The sequence below is a fragment of the Anabrus simplex genome, chromosome 9 (genome assembly GCF_040414725.1).
Source record: "Anabrus simplex isolate iqAnaSimp1 chromosome 9, ASM4041472v1, whole genome shotgun sequence".
NCBI lineage: Eukaryota > Metazoa > Arthropoda > Insecta > Orthoptera > Tettigoniidae > Anabrus > Anabrus simplex.
In genome coordinates this window covers 3142596-3155522 of record NC_090273.1, presented here as the reverse complement: position 1 = coordinate 3155522, position 12927 = coordinate 3142596, and the positions used below count along the sequence as shown (strand labels likewise).

General features: G+C 41.0%; 1 protein-coding gene across 1 annotated transcript in view; it reads right to left on the bottom strand.

Moving 5' to 3' along the window:
• The window catches only part of LOC137502198 (mediator of DNA damage checkpoint protein 1-like), a 256189-nt gene that overhangs the window by 45315 nt on the left and 197947 nt on the right, over window positions 1-12927 (bottom strand). The gene's annotated exons all lie outside the window — the stretch shown is intronic.

Here is a 12927-nt window from a genome sequence, read left to right as displayed (position 1 = left end):
AGACTTTTCCTTCTACAGGCAATAACAACATTGTACATTCCACATATTGTAAGAGTACATTCGATGTACTTTTTATGAGTTTGATAATTTCTTCATTTAATTTTCTGAGAGGAGTTCTCTCTGGTCCAACAAACTACCGGTACATAAAAATGTAACACATCATTTGTTTAAGAACATTCTCTCCTTCTTTTTTTTTTTTTTTTTTGCTAGTTGTTTAATGTACACCGACACAGATAGGTCTTATGGCGACGATGGGACAGGAAAGGGCTAGGAGTGGGAAGGAAGCGGCCGTGGCCTTGAACCATGCTCCTTTGCATGTTTCTCATATGTTATGTTTACTACTCATACAAGTTTTGTTGACCTCAGTTCGAGGAAAAACCTGAGTATATCCCTTGATAGGCCACAGAGCGCAGCACTCTGCGTGGTGTGTATTGACGATCTTTTGCCGTACTAGACTACTGTTTTCATCTTTTGACGCATATCTTTGCCTTCCTCACTCGTGATTTTTTTTTAACAATGGAGGCTAGACGATGTGAAATCGCCTTCCTTTGCTTTAGGTGGATTTTTACCTTATTTAAACGTGGGTTTACCACCATTCATGCCATAATTAATGTCTTGATTTAACAGGTATGTGCTTTCTGTTGTCTCTTTATTATTACTACGTTTGCATTACCTTTTTACGATCCCTGATGGGGCGGTCGATGTGCATCTTCTATTTCGGTTCGTGTAAATGGTGTGTGTGACTGTGAGAGGTTAATATTATGATTACTGCTAATTTGGGAATTTGGTCTCGAATCCATCACGTTTTTGGTGCACTTGTTCGGGTGCATTTGTTTTGTTTGTACCTGGCCGCCTTCGAAGTAACGACTTTCGTGTCGACAAAGTTTAATTTGAAGTCGTACGAAACTCAAGCTTAATGTGATTTGGTGCACGATCCTGCCTGTTTTGCCCGATTATACAAAATACGTATAATCTTATATTGTGCTCCCATAGTGCACGTTATTAGTTCAATATGCGAGATCTGGAACTGTGTTAAGGTGAGTCATGTGGCGTGTATTTGTACCTCATGTGAATGTTATGAGTGAATGCTGGTGTCTGAAGCAAGTAGAAGATGGGCTATCGATTGGTTCATTCATGTTTTATTCCGGTTTCATTTCGATTTTGTTTGGGTACCTCATTTCCTTATCTTGGTACAGATTTGTCATTTACTTGGCCATGTGTTGGTTGGGGCTCGGCCTAACCGCCGGTCGGCCATGTTGGTATTCTTATTTTTCGTATCTCTGCGCATGCCTGTTTTATTTTGCTGGACCAAAGATGCTGTACTCAGCGCCTTTGGCTGGTTCATTCCTTTACTCCTTGCGTCTTATGTTGATCTCTGTGGTGACGTGGGTTAAAATGTTTTTGTAGTAGGAGGCTTCTATTATTGTCGTGCGAATGGAGAATGGAAAGATATGCGCTGTGAATAATTTAATCTGAAGTTTAAAAAAATAAAAAAAATATATTGGCTGTACTACCGTGCGCACGGCAAATTTAATTGAAATATTAATGGTAATGAGGTCATTACTGTATCAGTGAGCTGATAACGAAATATTTGGTGTGTGTTATAATTATTTATGTCGAGCTCACCCCACGACCTCGGCAGAAACGCTTGTGAAGGTATGTTTATGTCTTGTTTTTTCTTTTCTCTGTTATGCGATTGGCTTCTTCTTTCCATGTTTGGATTCTATTATTAATTTACTAATAAACCTTGTCCTTATGTTTATTCTACGTTTCATTTATAGTAGTGTTCTATAATCGTCCTCGTTGGTTAATAACGAGGCCCATCTTGAGCTCAGGGCCTTTTTCTGCCTTCCCTAATCGCGGTCCGCACCTCATTCTCCCGTTACGTTTGTTTCATTTTCGTCATATGCTATCCGTAAGGGAGGGGTTTGGCACAAATGGTAGCAGAGGCGTACTCGATTAGGGTATCTCTTCTGAAAAGAAGGAAATTCAGACGAGATAGAGCTGGAGATGGAGATTATGTACATATTAGTCTAGTGCAAATTCCCATGCCTTAAGTTCATGAAGCCAATATATATATATATAATTTAATTCTAACCTTCTGTGTTTGTTTGTCATTATATGTGTGTGTTGTTTAATATCTCTGAGAAATAATCTGCATCATGGAAAACCCCAAAGATTTAGAGTTGAGTAAAGATAGCGAGGTATTCGCGGCAGATATGTCTAATCTTGAGAATGATAAGAGAGATCGTAGTGGTAGAATTAATGAAATGCCTGCTTCTGGTAGTAACAGTGATAGATGTACTGATGATAGGCATCCCATTGCATATGGTAATCGCGCCCTCGGCGAAAATCGTGTTGACCCTTTTTCTCCAAATTCCAGATTCACTAGCGATTATAAGGTTAATGTTAACCCTGTGTTCGAGGTTGTACGTAAGTGGAAATTAAACTTCTCGGGGGAAGGGAACGGCTTCAGTGTATTCGAGTTTTTGGAACGGGTGGAAGATATCGCTCAGTGTAGCTTAATACCCCTTGACTTGTTTATCCCTGCTATTCCTGGAATGCTGGAAGGTCCGGCGTTGCGATGGTTCCGATTAATTAAAAGTAACATCCAGTCGTGGGAGGAGTTTGCTGCTCGAATAAAACAGCGCTTTGGATTGTCCGACATGGACTATTGTTTGAGGCAGGAAACTTTTAGAAGAACGCAAGGGATAGGGGAAAGCATTGATGATTATGCTACTGGAATTCTCACCTTGTTTAATCGGATGTGCGTGAAGGTACCTGAGTCCGAGGTTTTCGATCAGTTTTACAGGAATTTAGCCCCTGATTATAAATTGCATATCAAGCGGTCTGAGGTCGAGTGTGTAGAGGACATCATAAACCTTGGTCGCGAGTTTGAGTCTGCCGTAAATCAAAATAAACTGTATCGCCCACCTCCTACCCCATCTGATTGTTCTTTCCCCGATGTTGCTTGCCGTGCGCCCGCCAAATCCGTCTCCTTCGCTACTGCACCTTCTGCATCCCCCCCTTTTAGTACCTCAAATCGTAGACCCGACTTTGCATCTGCCCCTCAGCGTTGTGTAAATTTTATCCAACCTTCCAACCCACCCAGTGCAAGTGTGCCCACAGTGAGAAATTGTTGGAATTGTGGGAAAATGGGGCACGTTTCTAAAAATTGTTGGTCAAGGTGTCCCGCTAAATGCTCTAAGTGTGGTCTTGCTGGTGTTACACTGCGCGTATGCCCTCGGTGCAACTCCCAGCAGGGAAACTAGAGGCGCGCCGGCGTGGTGGCCCGTCGTTGGCGCCTGATGATGGTGTGAATAAGAGGATCTGGGGCCTTCCTTCGTCTACACCCTGGGCCAAAATTCTTATAGGATCGCGCATATTTTATGCTCTGTTGGACACCGGTTCGTGTGTTTCGTTTGTCAATCAATCCTTGGTGTCTTCTGTCAATTTAGCGTATCTGCAAGGTTGTGAAAGCTTAGGAAAGTTCATGTCTGCTGACGGTCGTGAGGTATGTCCGGTGGGTCGAGTCATATGTCACATTAAAATTCATGCTAGCTACTGGCCTGTCTCTTGACTTTATCACTCGAACCTTTGCCTTCCGTTTTAAATCGGGCGTTAGCTACCCCTTTGAAGCCCCATTCCAACGTGCCTCTGTGTGTACCCGAACTCAATGCCAACTTCCCAATGCCTCATGTGACCTTTCTGACAATCAAAATCTTATGTTAAATGGGCTGTTGGAAGAGTTTTGTGATGTTCTAAGTGTCGAGCTAGGATGTGCTAAAGATTTCTCCTACACCATTGAACTGAAAGAAAATACCCCTGTAAGATCTCCTCCGTTCAGTTGCTCGCCCCCTAAGTTACGCGCCATGCGTGAATGTGTGAACGACCTGTTGGAGAAGAAGGTCATCTCCCCCTCCAAGTCGCCCTATAGTAGCCCCGCCTTCCTAGTCCCCAAAAAGGACGGTAAATCTAGATTGGTGATCGACTATCGAAAAATAAATAAGAACGTCGTCTTCGACAGCTTCCCGTTGCCCACTATCGAGAGTGCGTTTCAACATTTCCATGGGGCCAAATATTTCACTGTTTTCGACTTCAATTCTGCTTACTTCCAAATCCCCTTGGACCCCAAAAGCCGCCCCTGCACTGCCTTTGCCACCCCTTTTGGCTTATTTGAGTTCAATAAAGTCCCGATGGGCATCTCTATTGGTGGCCAAGCGCTCAGCCGGGTGATGGATACGATCTTCGGCGATTTAAAATTTTCCTACGTGTTTAATTTTCTGGACGATCTTCTCATTTACTCTGCCACTTTCGACGAGCACCTGGCTCATCTGCGTGAAGTTCTGACTCGCTTGCGAAAGCACGGATTTACAATCAACCCCAAAAAGGTGTCCCTTTGCTCCAAACGTTTGAACTTTCTGGGTCATATCATCTCCGATTCTGGAATCGCTGTTAACCCTGACAGAGTTAAATGTATTAGGGAGTTTCCTCAGCCCAAAAATGTCCGTGGCGTCAGGAGATTTCTCGGTATGGTCGGTTTCTACAGCCGTTTCATCAAGGATTTTTCTCACATTTCGGCCCCCCTTAATTTTTTGAAAAGGAAAAATTGTCGTTTCGTATGGGAGCAAGATCAAACCCGTGCCTTTGAGCTACTGAAGAAAGCTCTTTGTGAAGCCCCGGTCCTCCACAGTCCCGACTTTTCATGAGACTTTGTTCTGCAGTGCGACTCTAGTGAAATCGCCATTTCTGCCGTGCTTAATCAGTCTGATGAGGATGGGAAGCTAGTCCCCATTGCATACTTTAGCAAACTGTTACGTGGAGCTGAATTGAAGTACTCGATTTACGAAAAGGAATGCCTGGCTGTTGTATTAGGTGTTGAAAAATTCCGCTCATCCTTGGAACACCGTCATTTCTTCGTCCATACGGACAACCAAGCCCTGTCGTGGATGAGCGCGAATGTCAAGCGGCTCGGTCGCACGGCTAGATGGATTCTCCGGCTGTCGGCCTATAAATTTACAATTGTGCATGTACGTGGTAAGGAAAATGTCGTGGCCGATTGTCTGACGCGAATGTTTGACGGGGAAATGGAGAGTGAAGCCGAACTGGAGGAAGACCATTGTCAAACTGATAGTATTGAGAGTATCAATATCTTGCAGAATTATCCCTGGTCCTTCACGGACATCTCCGAGCATCAGAAGGATGATTATGAGTGTCAGGAATTGTTAAAAGGAGTCGCTGATGGGTCTGTCCGAGACAAGTCGTTCTGTGTCAAAAGGGGTTTGTTGGTTCATCGTAATTGCAAAAAAGGAAAGGACAAGGTTTATGTCCCGGTTAAATTAAGGCCCATGATGTTGCATTATTACCACGATTCCTACCTAGGCGCTCACCTTGGCCAGTACAAAACCTTGCACCGCGTTTCTCGTGATTTCTTTTGGCCCAACCTCAAAAAGGACGTACTTGAGTATGTAAGGAGCTGCGATGTGTGTCAGCGGTCTAAACCTGCTCAATCATCCCTAACCGGTTTCCACTCTGCCGATGTTGCGACATATCCGGGGGAAAAACTGTTTATCGATTATTTTGGTCCTCTCACAAAATCTAAGAATGGCAACGTCGGAATTCTGTCCGTCGTCGACGCCTTTTCCAAGTTCGTATGGTTGTTCCCCGTGCGTAAAATGAATTCGAGCAACGCTGTTCAGCTTTTAACCCGACATGTATTTGGTGTTCATGGTCCCCCGAAAGTCCTAGTGTCTGACAATGGTTCTACTTTCAGATGTCGCCAATTTCGGCATTTGTGTTTCGGATGGGGTGTTAAACACGTTTTTCTGAGTCCCCACTACCCCAAGCCTTCCCATGTCGAACGTTTCCATAGAAATTTGAAAGCCTGTCTGTCAGCCTTCCACAGCGCGGACCAGCGTAGCTGGGAGAATAACCTGTCTTTCTTTGTTTTAGCTTTTAATAATGCACTTCATGAGTCTCATCGCAATTCCCCAGCTGTTCTGTTTCTAGGGAGAAATCTTACTGACCCGCTCCAATTGAAATGGGACATAAACTATCTGTCGGAGGCATCCAGAAACAGGAGCGTAGAGGAGAAATGGAAAGAAGCTTTGGACCAGTTAGTCAGAGCCCGGAACCGAGTGGCCAAAAGATTCGACCAAGGGAGAAAAAGAGTCACTCTTGAAATTGGAGACTTGGTCGTGGTGAAGATGTTTCCAATAAGCTCTGCTGCTGACCAAATTACTGGTAAATTGTGTCTGAAATGGTCTAGCCCCAAAAAAATCGTAAGATTCCTGGGACCAGTTACAGTGGAGTTAATGGATTGAGCCGATAAGAGGGTATCAAAAGCTCACGTGAGTTTGTTGAAGCCCTATCGTCAACGGGCCAGTAATGTTTGATGTTTTTGCCTTGTAGTTTGGTAGCATCGTATACTTGAGTGAACTGTCATACCATTATTTGCATTCTAAAGTCCTTCCTGTTTCAGGGATAACGACGCAAAATGAAATGGTTAGAATGGATGCTGGTATTTTTCGATGAAAATGAACCGAATGAATTTCAAAACCTTGGCATAACGGGAGAGGTTCACCTGTTTGTACCATTCCTCTTTCAAGCCCGGTCTCGAATTTATGAATGAAGTGGATCGTTTAATGCAATAAGGCATAGACTGATTGATTCAGCGTAACCCTTTGTGAGAAAATACACACGTCAATATGTAACGAACTGACTTATTTGAATGTTGTTGAAACATATGGTTAAAATCATTTATGTTGTGCTTGTATATAGGCATAATTTAATTTTAAGGTCTTAGTTGTAATAAATGTGCGCATTTATTTTAAGGGAAATCTCGTTTAAAACGTGTCTACTTGCTTGATCACCAAGATAAGACACATTTTAAACGTGGGGCTGCTGGATGGTGAACCATGCTCCTTTTGCATGTTTCTCATATGTTATGTTTACTACTCATACAAGTTTTGTTGACCTCAGTTCGAGGAAAAACCTGAGTATATCCCTTGATAGGCCACAGAGCGCAGCACTCTGCGTGGTGTGTATTGACGATCTTTTGCCGTACTAGACTACTGTTTTCATCTTTTGACGCATATCTTTGCCTTCCTCACTCGTGATTTTTTTTTAACAATGGAGGCTAGACGATGTGAAATCGCCTTCCTTTGCTTTAGGTGGATTTTTACCTTATTTAAACGTGGGTTTACCACCATTCATGCCATAATTAATGTCTTGATTTAACAGGTATGTGCTTTCTGTTGTCTCTTTATTATTACTACGTTTGCATTACCTTTTTACGATCCCTGATGGGGCGGTCGATGTGCATCTTCTATTTCGGTTCGTGTAAATGGTGTGTGTGACTGTGAGAGGTTAATATTATGATTACTGCTAATTTGGGAATTTGGTCTCGAATCCATCACGTTTTTGGTGCACTTGTTCGGGTGCATTTGTTTTGTTTGTACCTGGCCGCCTTCGAAGTAACGACTTTCGTGTCGACAAAGTTTAATTTGAAGTCGTACGAAACTCAAGCTTAATGTGATTTGGTGCACGATCCTGCCTGTTTTGCCCGATTATACAAAATACGTATAATCTTATATTGTGCTCCCATAGTGCACGTTATTAGTTCAATATGCGAGATCTGGAACTGTGTTAAGGTGAGTCATGTGGCGTGTATTTGTACCTCATGTGAATGTTATGAGTGAATGCTGGTGTCTGAAGCAAGTAGAAGATGGGCTATCGATTGGTTCATTCATGTTTTATTCCGGTTTCATTTCGATTTTGTTTGGGTACCTCATTTCCTTATCTTGGTACAGATTTGTCATTTACTTGGCCATGTGTTGGTTGGGGCTCGGCCTAACCGCCGGTCGGCCATGTTGGTATTCTTATTTTTCGTATCTCTGCGCATGCCTGTTTTATTTTGCTGGACCAAAGATGCTGTACTCAGCGCCTTTGGCTGGTTCATTCCTTTACTCCTTGCGTCTTATGTTGATCTCTGTGGTGACGTGGGTTAAAATGTTTTTGTAGTAGGAGGCTTCTATTATTGTCGTGCGAATGGAGAATGGAAAGATATGCGCTGTGAATAATTTAATCTGAAGTTTAAAAAAATAAAAAAAATATATTGGCTGTACTACCGTGCGCACGGCAAATTTAATTGAAATATTAATGGTAATGAGGTCATTACTGTATCAGTGAGCTGATAACGAAATATTTGGTGTGTGTTATAATTATTTATGTCGAGCTCACCCCACGACCTCGGCAGAAACGCTTGTGAAGGTATGTTTATGTCTTGTTTTTTCTTTTCTCTGTTATGCGATTGGCTTCTTCTTTCCATGTTTGGATTCTATTATTAATTTACTAATAAACCTTGTCCTTATGTTTATTCTACGTTTCATTTATAGTAGTGTTCTATAATCGTCCTCGTTGGTTAATAACGAGGCCCATCTTGAGCTCAGGGCCTTTTTCTGCCTTCCCTAATCGCGGTCCGCACCTCATTCTCCCGTTACGTTTGTTTCATTTTCGTCATATGCTATCCGTAAGGGAGGGGTTTGGCACAGCCTTAATTAAGGTACAGCCCCAGCATTTGCCTGGTGTGAAAATAGGAAACCATGGAAAACCATTTTCAGGGTTGCCGACAGTGGGGTTTGATCCTACAATCTCCCGAATACTGGACACTGGCCGGACTTAAGTGACTGCAGCTATCGAGCTCGGTTTAAGAACATTCTACTGTACAGTATTTTTAAAATATTAACTCACATAATAATACTTAAGTACTTCAAGTGTAATTATGCTAATATCATTTTTACCCTCTATAGGGTTACCTCACTGTCTTTCAACATCAACAAATCATGTTTTCAAAGACTTTTTTAAAGCTGAGATAGCCTATTTTACCGTGATATGTTTAGACTATAAGTGGACAGACAGTTCATTATGTTGTACCATAATTTTAATCAATGTACATCTTTTGTGTTATTGGAATTGTTCTTACTCATTTATAGGGCCCAGATCTATCGAAGTGCGTAGTATGTAAATAAAAATGTAGTAAATATCAGTGAAATTATGTAATAGTATTAATGGACTATATTTACAAAAATGTTCCTTTTATTATGATTTATGGTTGCAATATAAGATGTCTGTGGTGTAGACTGTACCTCAGGGAGTATAGGAGATATTGATGGTGAAATGGTGTAAAGGAGCTGTTGATAATCTATTTGTATGTCTATATTAGTGGAAAAAGAAAGATTCTTCATGGAATAATGCGTTTTAAGAGTGATTAGTGTTAAGAGTTCATTTTTTAACTGTGGTTAATTGTGTATGTAAGTGATTAAAAAAAAAAGCAGTTGATGAGTTCTATTTATACAAATACCGTACTACGTGTGCAAAATGTACTGCCCCCACATTCAATAATGTTGCATGTGCAGCTTGTATCACTCAGTATAGTGAAATTATTTTAAAAATGCAGTGTAACCGCCATTACAACAATGCAATTTTCGGAGTGATGTATTTAAAATTTAAATGCCCAATTGATTGATTGGCGCGACTTATGATATGAAATGCTATACCATCGTAAACCCTCCACTCTTTTAATTTGTATAATCTACTTCAAGATTTGAGAGCAATACAAGCAACACCGATTTCATGTCTACTCTATTAATGAAAGTGACGAAATAAATATCGAGTGTCGAGCTCAAGTATAGGAAGGGGGATAACTAGTAGACTTATTGATACCATGCGCATAATAACTGGCACAATTCGATCTACGCCAACACATTGGGTCCCGCTTTTATCTGGAACAATGCCATCTGATTTACGCAGATCCACCGCTCTCATCAAGGAGATTAATAAAATCTTAAGGAACCTCAATCTACCTGTACACGAAGATCTACGAACTATAAACCAAAACAGATTACGTTCACACCATCCAACTTTACGGAGCGCCTTAGACATGGTTGCTAGAGGCTACAACCCAACTACAGAGTGGAAAAGACGGTGGGAAGCAGCAACGGAGATCCACCTGCACAGTATGTTCTCGAATGCCACACTTCCAAATGGATTCCAGCTACCACGTAAAACATGGTCTGCTCTAAACAGAATAAGAACAGGCCATAGCAGATGGAGAGACAAGCTGTTTAAATGGAACAAGTTGCCGACACCCGCGTGTAACTGCGGATCTGCATGGCAAACCATACACCATATTGTCAGAGAGAGTGAAACACGGGCATACACAGGCAGCAAAGTGGATTTTTGTTTGATGTCAACTCCAGAAGCAATACAGTGGATCAATGATCTTAACATTCCGTTGTAAGGAGTCTTTTCTTGTTCATTGTTTTCTTGTATGTAAATATGTATATAATTTATTTCTGTACTAAACCTGATTGTATGGGCCATACGCTAAATAAAAATATCCAGAATTTCCTCCATTTCTTTCAGCATGAAGGAGGTTAAACATAATGGTCTGTATGCTTTGGCTTGGGCATGATTTACCCTTCCAGGCTTAGTTATGAATACTGCTTTAGCTTCAGACCATGATTTCGGCACATACCCTAAAGCTAGACTAGCTCTGAAGAGGTCCGTCAAGGCATTGACGAGTATCTCCCGTCCTTCTTGTAGGAGTATCGGAAGTATCTCATCTGGCCCCGGAGCCTTTACAGGATGAAACAAGTCGATTGTCCATTTTACATGGTTATGTTTTATTATTCTGCTGGCACAGTTCCAGCCTGCTCTTCGAGCTCTGGTCTCTGTTCCAACCATTTCTTCTTCTGTCATCTCCTCAGTCCCAGGAAAGTGACACGTCATTAGTATCTCTCAAATGCAAAGAGGAAAAGAATTCCACCTAAGCAATACTTGTTTATTCTTGTTAATAAAAAACAGGACCGGTTTCAAACCTAGTGGGTCATACTCAGCTGGACACATACCTACATATAACATATCGTGCAATTGCAAACATCACCATATCTAAAGAGGAATATCATGTGACGGCAACATGCCAGGTTGTACTCATGAGTAGGGCATTCATCACATTGGAAGTTAAGTATATGTTGTCATGCGTGAATGCACATCTATGAGAAGTGAATATTCCTAAAACTTAGAACTAACTTACAAATATTCATAAAATGAAACAACAAATGCGTGAAACACTTTCATGCTTGTGAATGTTTGAGTTTATGGCTTGCACTGTTTCTTAATTCTTCAGTTTGACTGCTATTAAGTCTAGTTGTCCACAACTGTACATTGTATTAAAAACTCAATAGCTTGAATTGTAATATGAGTTACACTTTCAAATACCAATATCACATTTAAAAGATTTTTGTCACCATACGTACACGAAGGGTAATAAACACTTAACATCTCTAAAAGTCAAAATACTGAAGTAGTGTGGATTCAGTTGAGGCTTGGATGGAAGTGTAGAAATTGCAACTTGCCATATATAAAATCCAGTTGTTTACATTAAAAGATGAGTCATGATGTCCTGTGCCGTATTAAGTAATGTTGTATGGCATTAAACCAGAGTGGTGGCTCCTTCCTTTTTGTAGTTGTGTGATAGTGTAAAGATTATCTGTGAAAGATAAGAGTAAGACGTGAGTGATACTAATATACTGAAGGAATGTCTTAAGTCATGTAAGAGAATTTATATGTGTACTTACTGCTATTGTGGTCTTGAGGTTGTATATGGTTTGGGAGCATGTTATGTACTGCAGTTTTTGTTAGAACTCTCCTCTATCCTTTGTAAGGTATTTTTAAGATCTTTGCTTCTGGTTTATCTGATGATTTTATGGGTTGACTTTCTTTGTTTTATTAGTTCCAAATATATTATTATTACCTGCATATTTTTTATCAAAGTCATCATTGTTGCTTTAGATAATTTATACACAGGAGTCTATTTTATAATCTTGACAACAGTAGGGAAGGCATAATCAAATATTTAAAAATTATGTTATGCACTGTCAATCACAGAGTAAATTACACAATGTATTGTTATCTCTAATTTCCTGTTGCCCTCATGCCCTGAAAATGTTACTAAATAAATTTAATATAGAATCTATCTTTAAACACACAAATGGTAAGGTACAGCGTGTCATCAAATAGTTCCTCATGTTTTCCATGTGATGCTTTGGCACTGATCTGATAAAATTCCCTCGTAGGTTGACAAGGACCATTCGAACATCGCAGAGAGTCACTGGTGCATATTTTAAAAGGAAGAAACTAGCTGGGAGGATTGTATTGTGGGGGCTCTCTTTGTTTGCACTAATGACGTTGCCAACAGATAGAGAGCTTGAATAATCTAGATTTCTTCTTTTTTTTTTTCTAGTGGCTTTACGTCGCACCGACACAGATAGGTCTAATGGCGACGATGGGAGAGGAAAGGCCTAGGAGTTGGAAGGAAGCGGCCGTGGCCTTAATTAAGGTACAGCCCCATCATTTGCCGGGCGTGAAAATGGGAAATCACGGAAAACCATCTTGAGGGTCGCCGACAGTGGGATCGGAGCCCACTATCAGCCGCGTTTCAAGACTACATGGAGTTTGTTAGAAAGTCTGACTAACAAAAGAAAGAATCAGTGCTGTTGTACACTCTGACCTCAATAATGTTCCTGAGTTCCGCGTAAGGCACATATCGCAAACCGTACACCAAATTTTCCGAATTTGAAAATGACTACATGAGTTATCCTTATTATGAACGTGGAATGGAGGGATGAACAAAACAGATCTACAGTCTAGTATATCTTCTTGTTTTATTGTTGTCATTGGGTAAATTGTCATCACGTGAGAACGGTCTAAAGTGTGACGTCTTTTGCCAATCACTACTATAAGAGATCCCTTCTGATCTACTTTGCGCAGTACTGTCCACAAAACATCAAGATGCTTTACATAACTTTTGTTTATTGTCCAAGTTTCTGAGGCATCCAGCATTAGGGTTAGATTAAGTTTACTCCT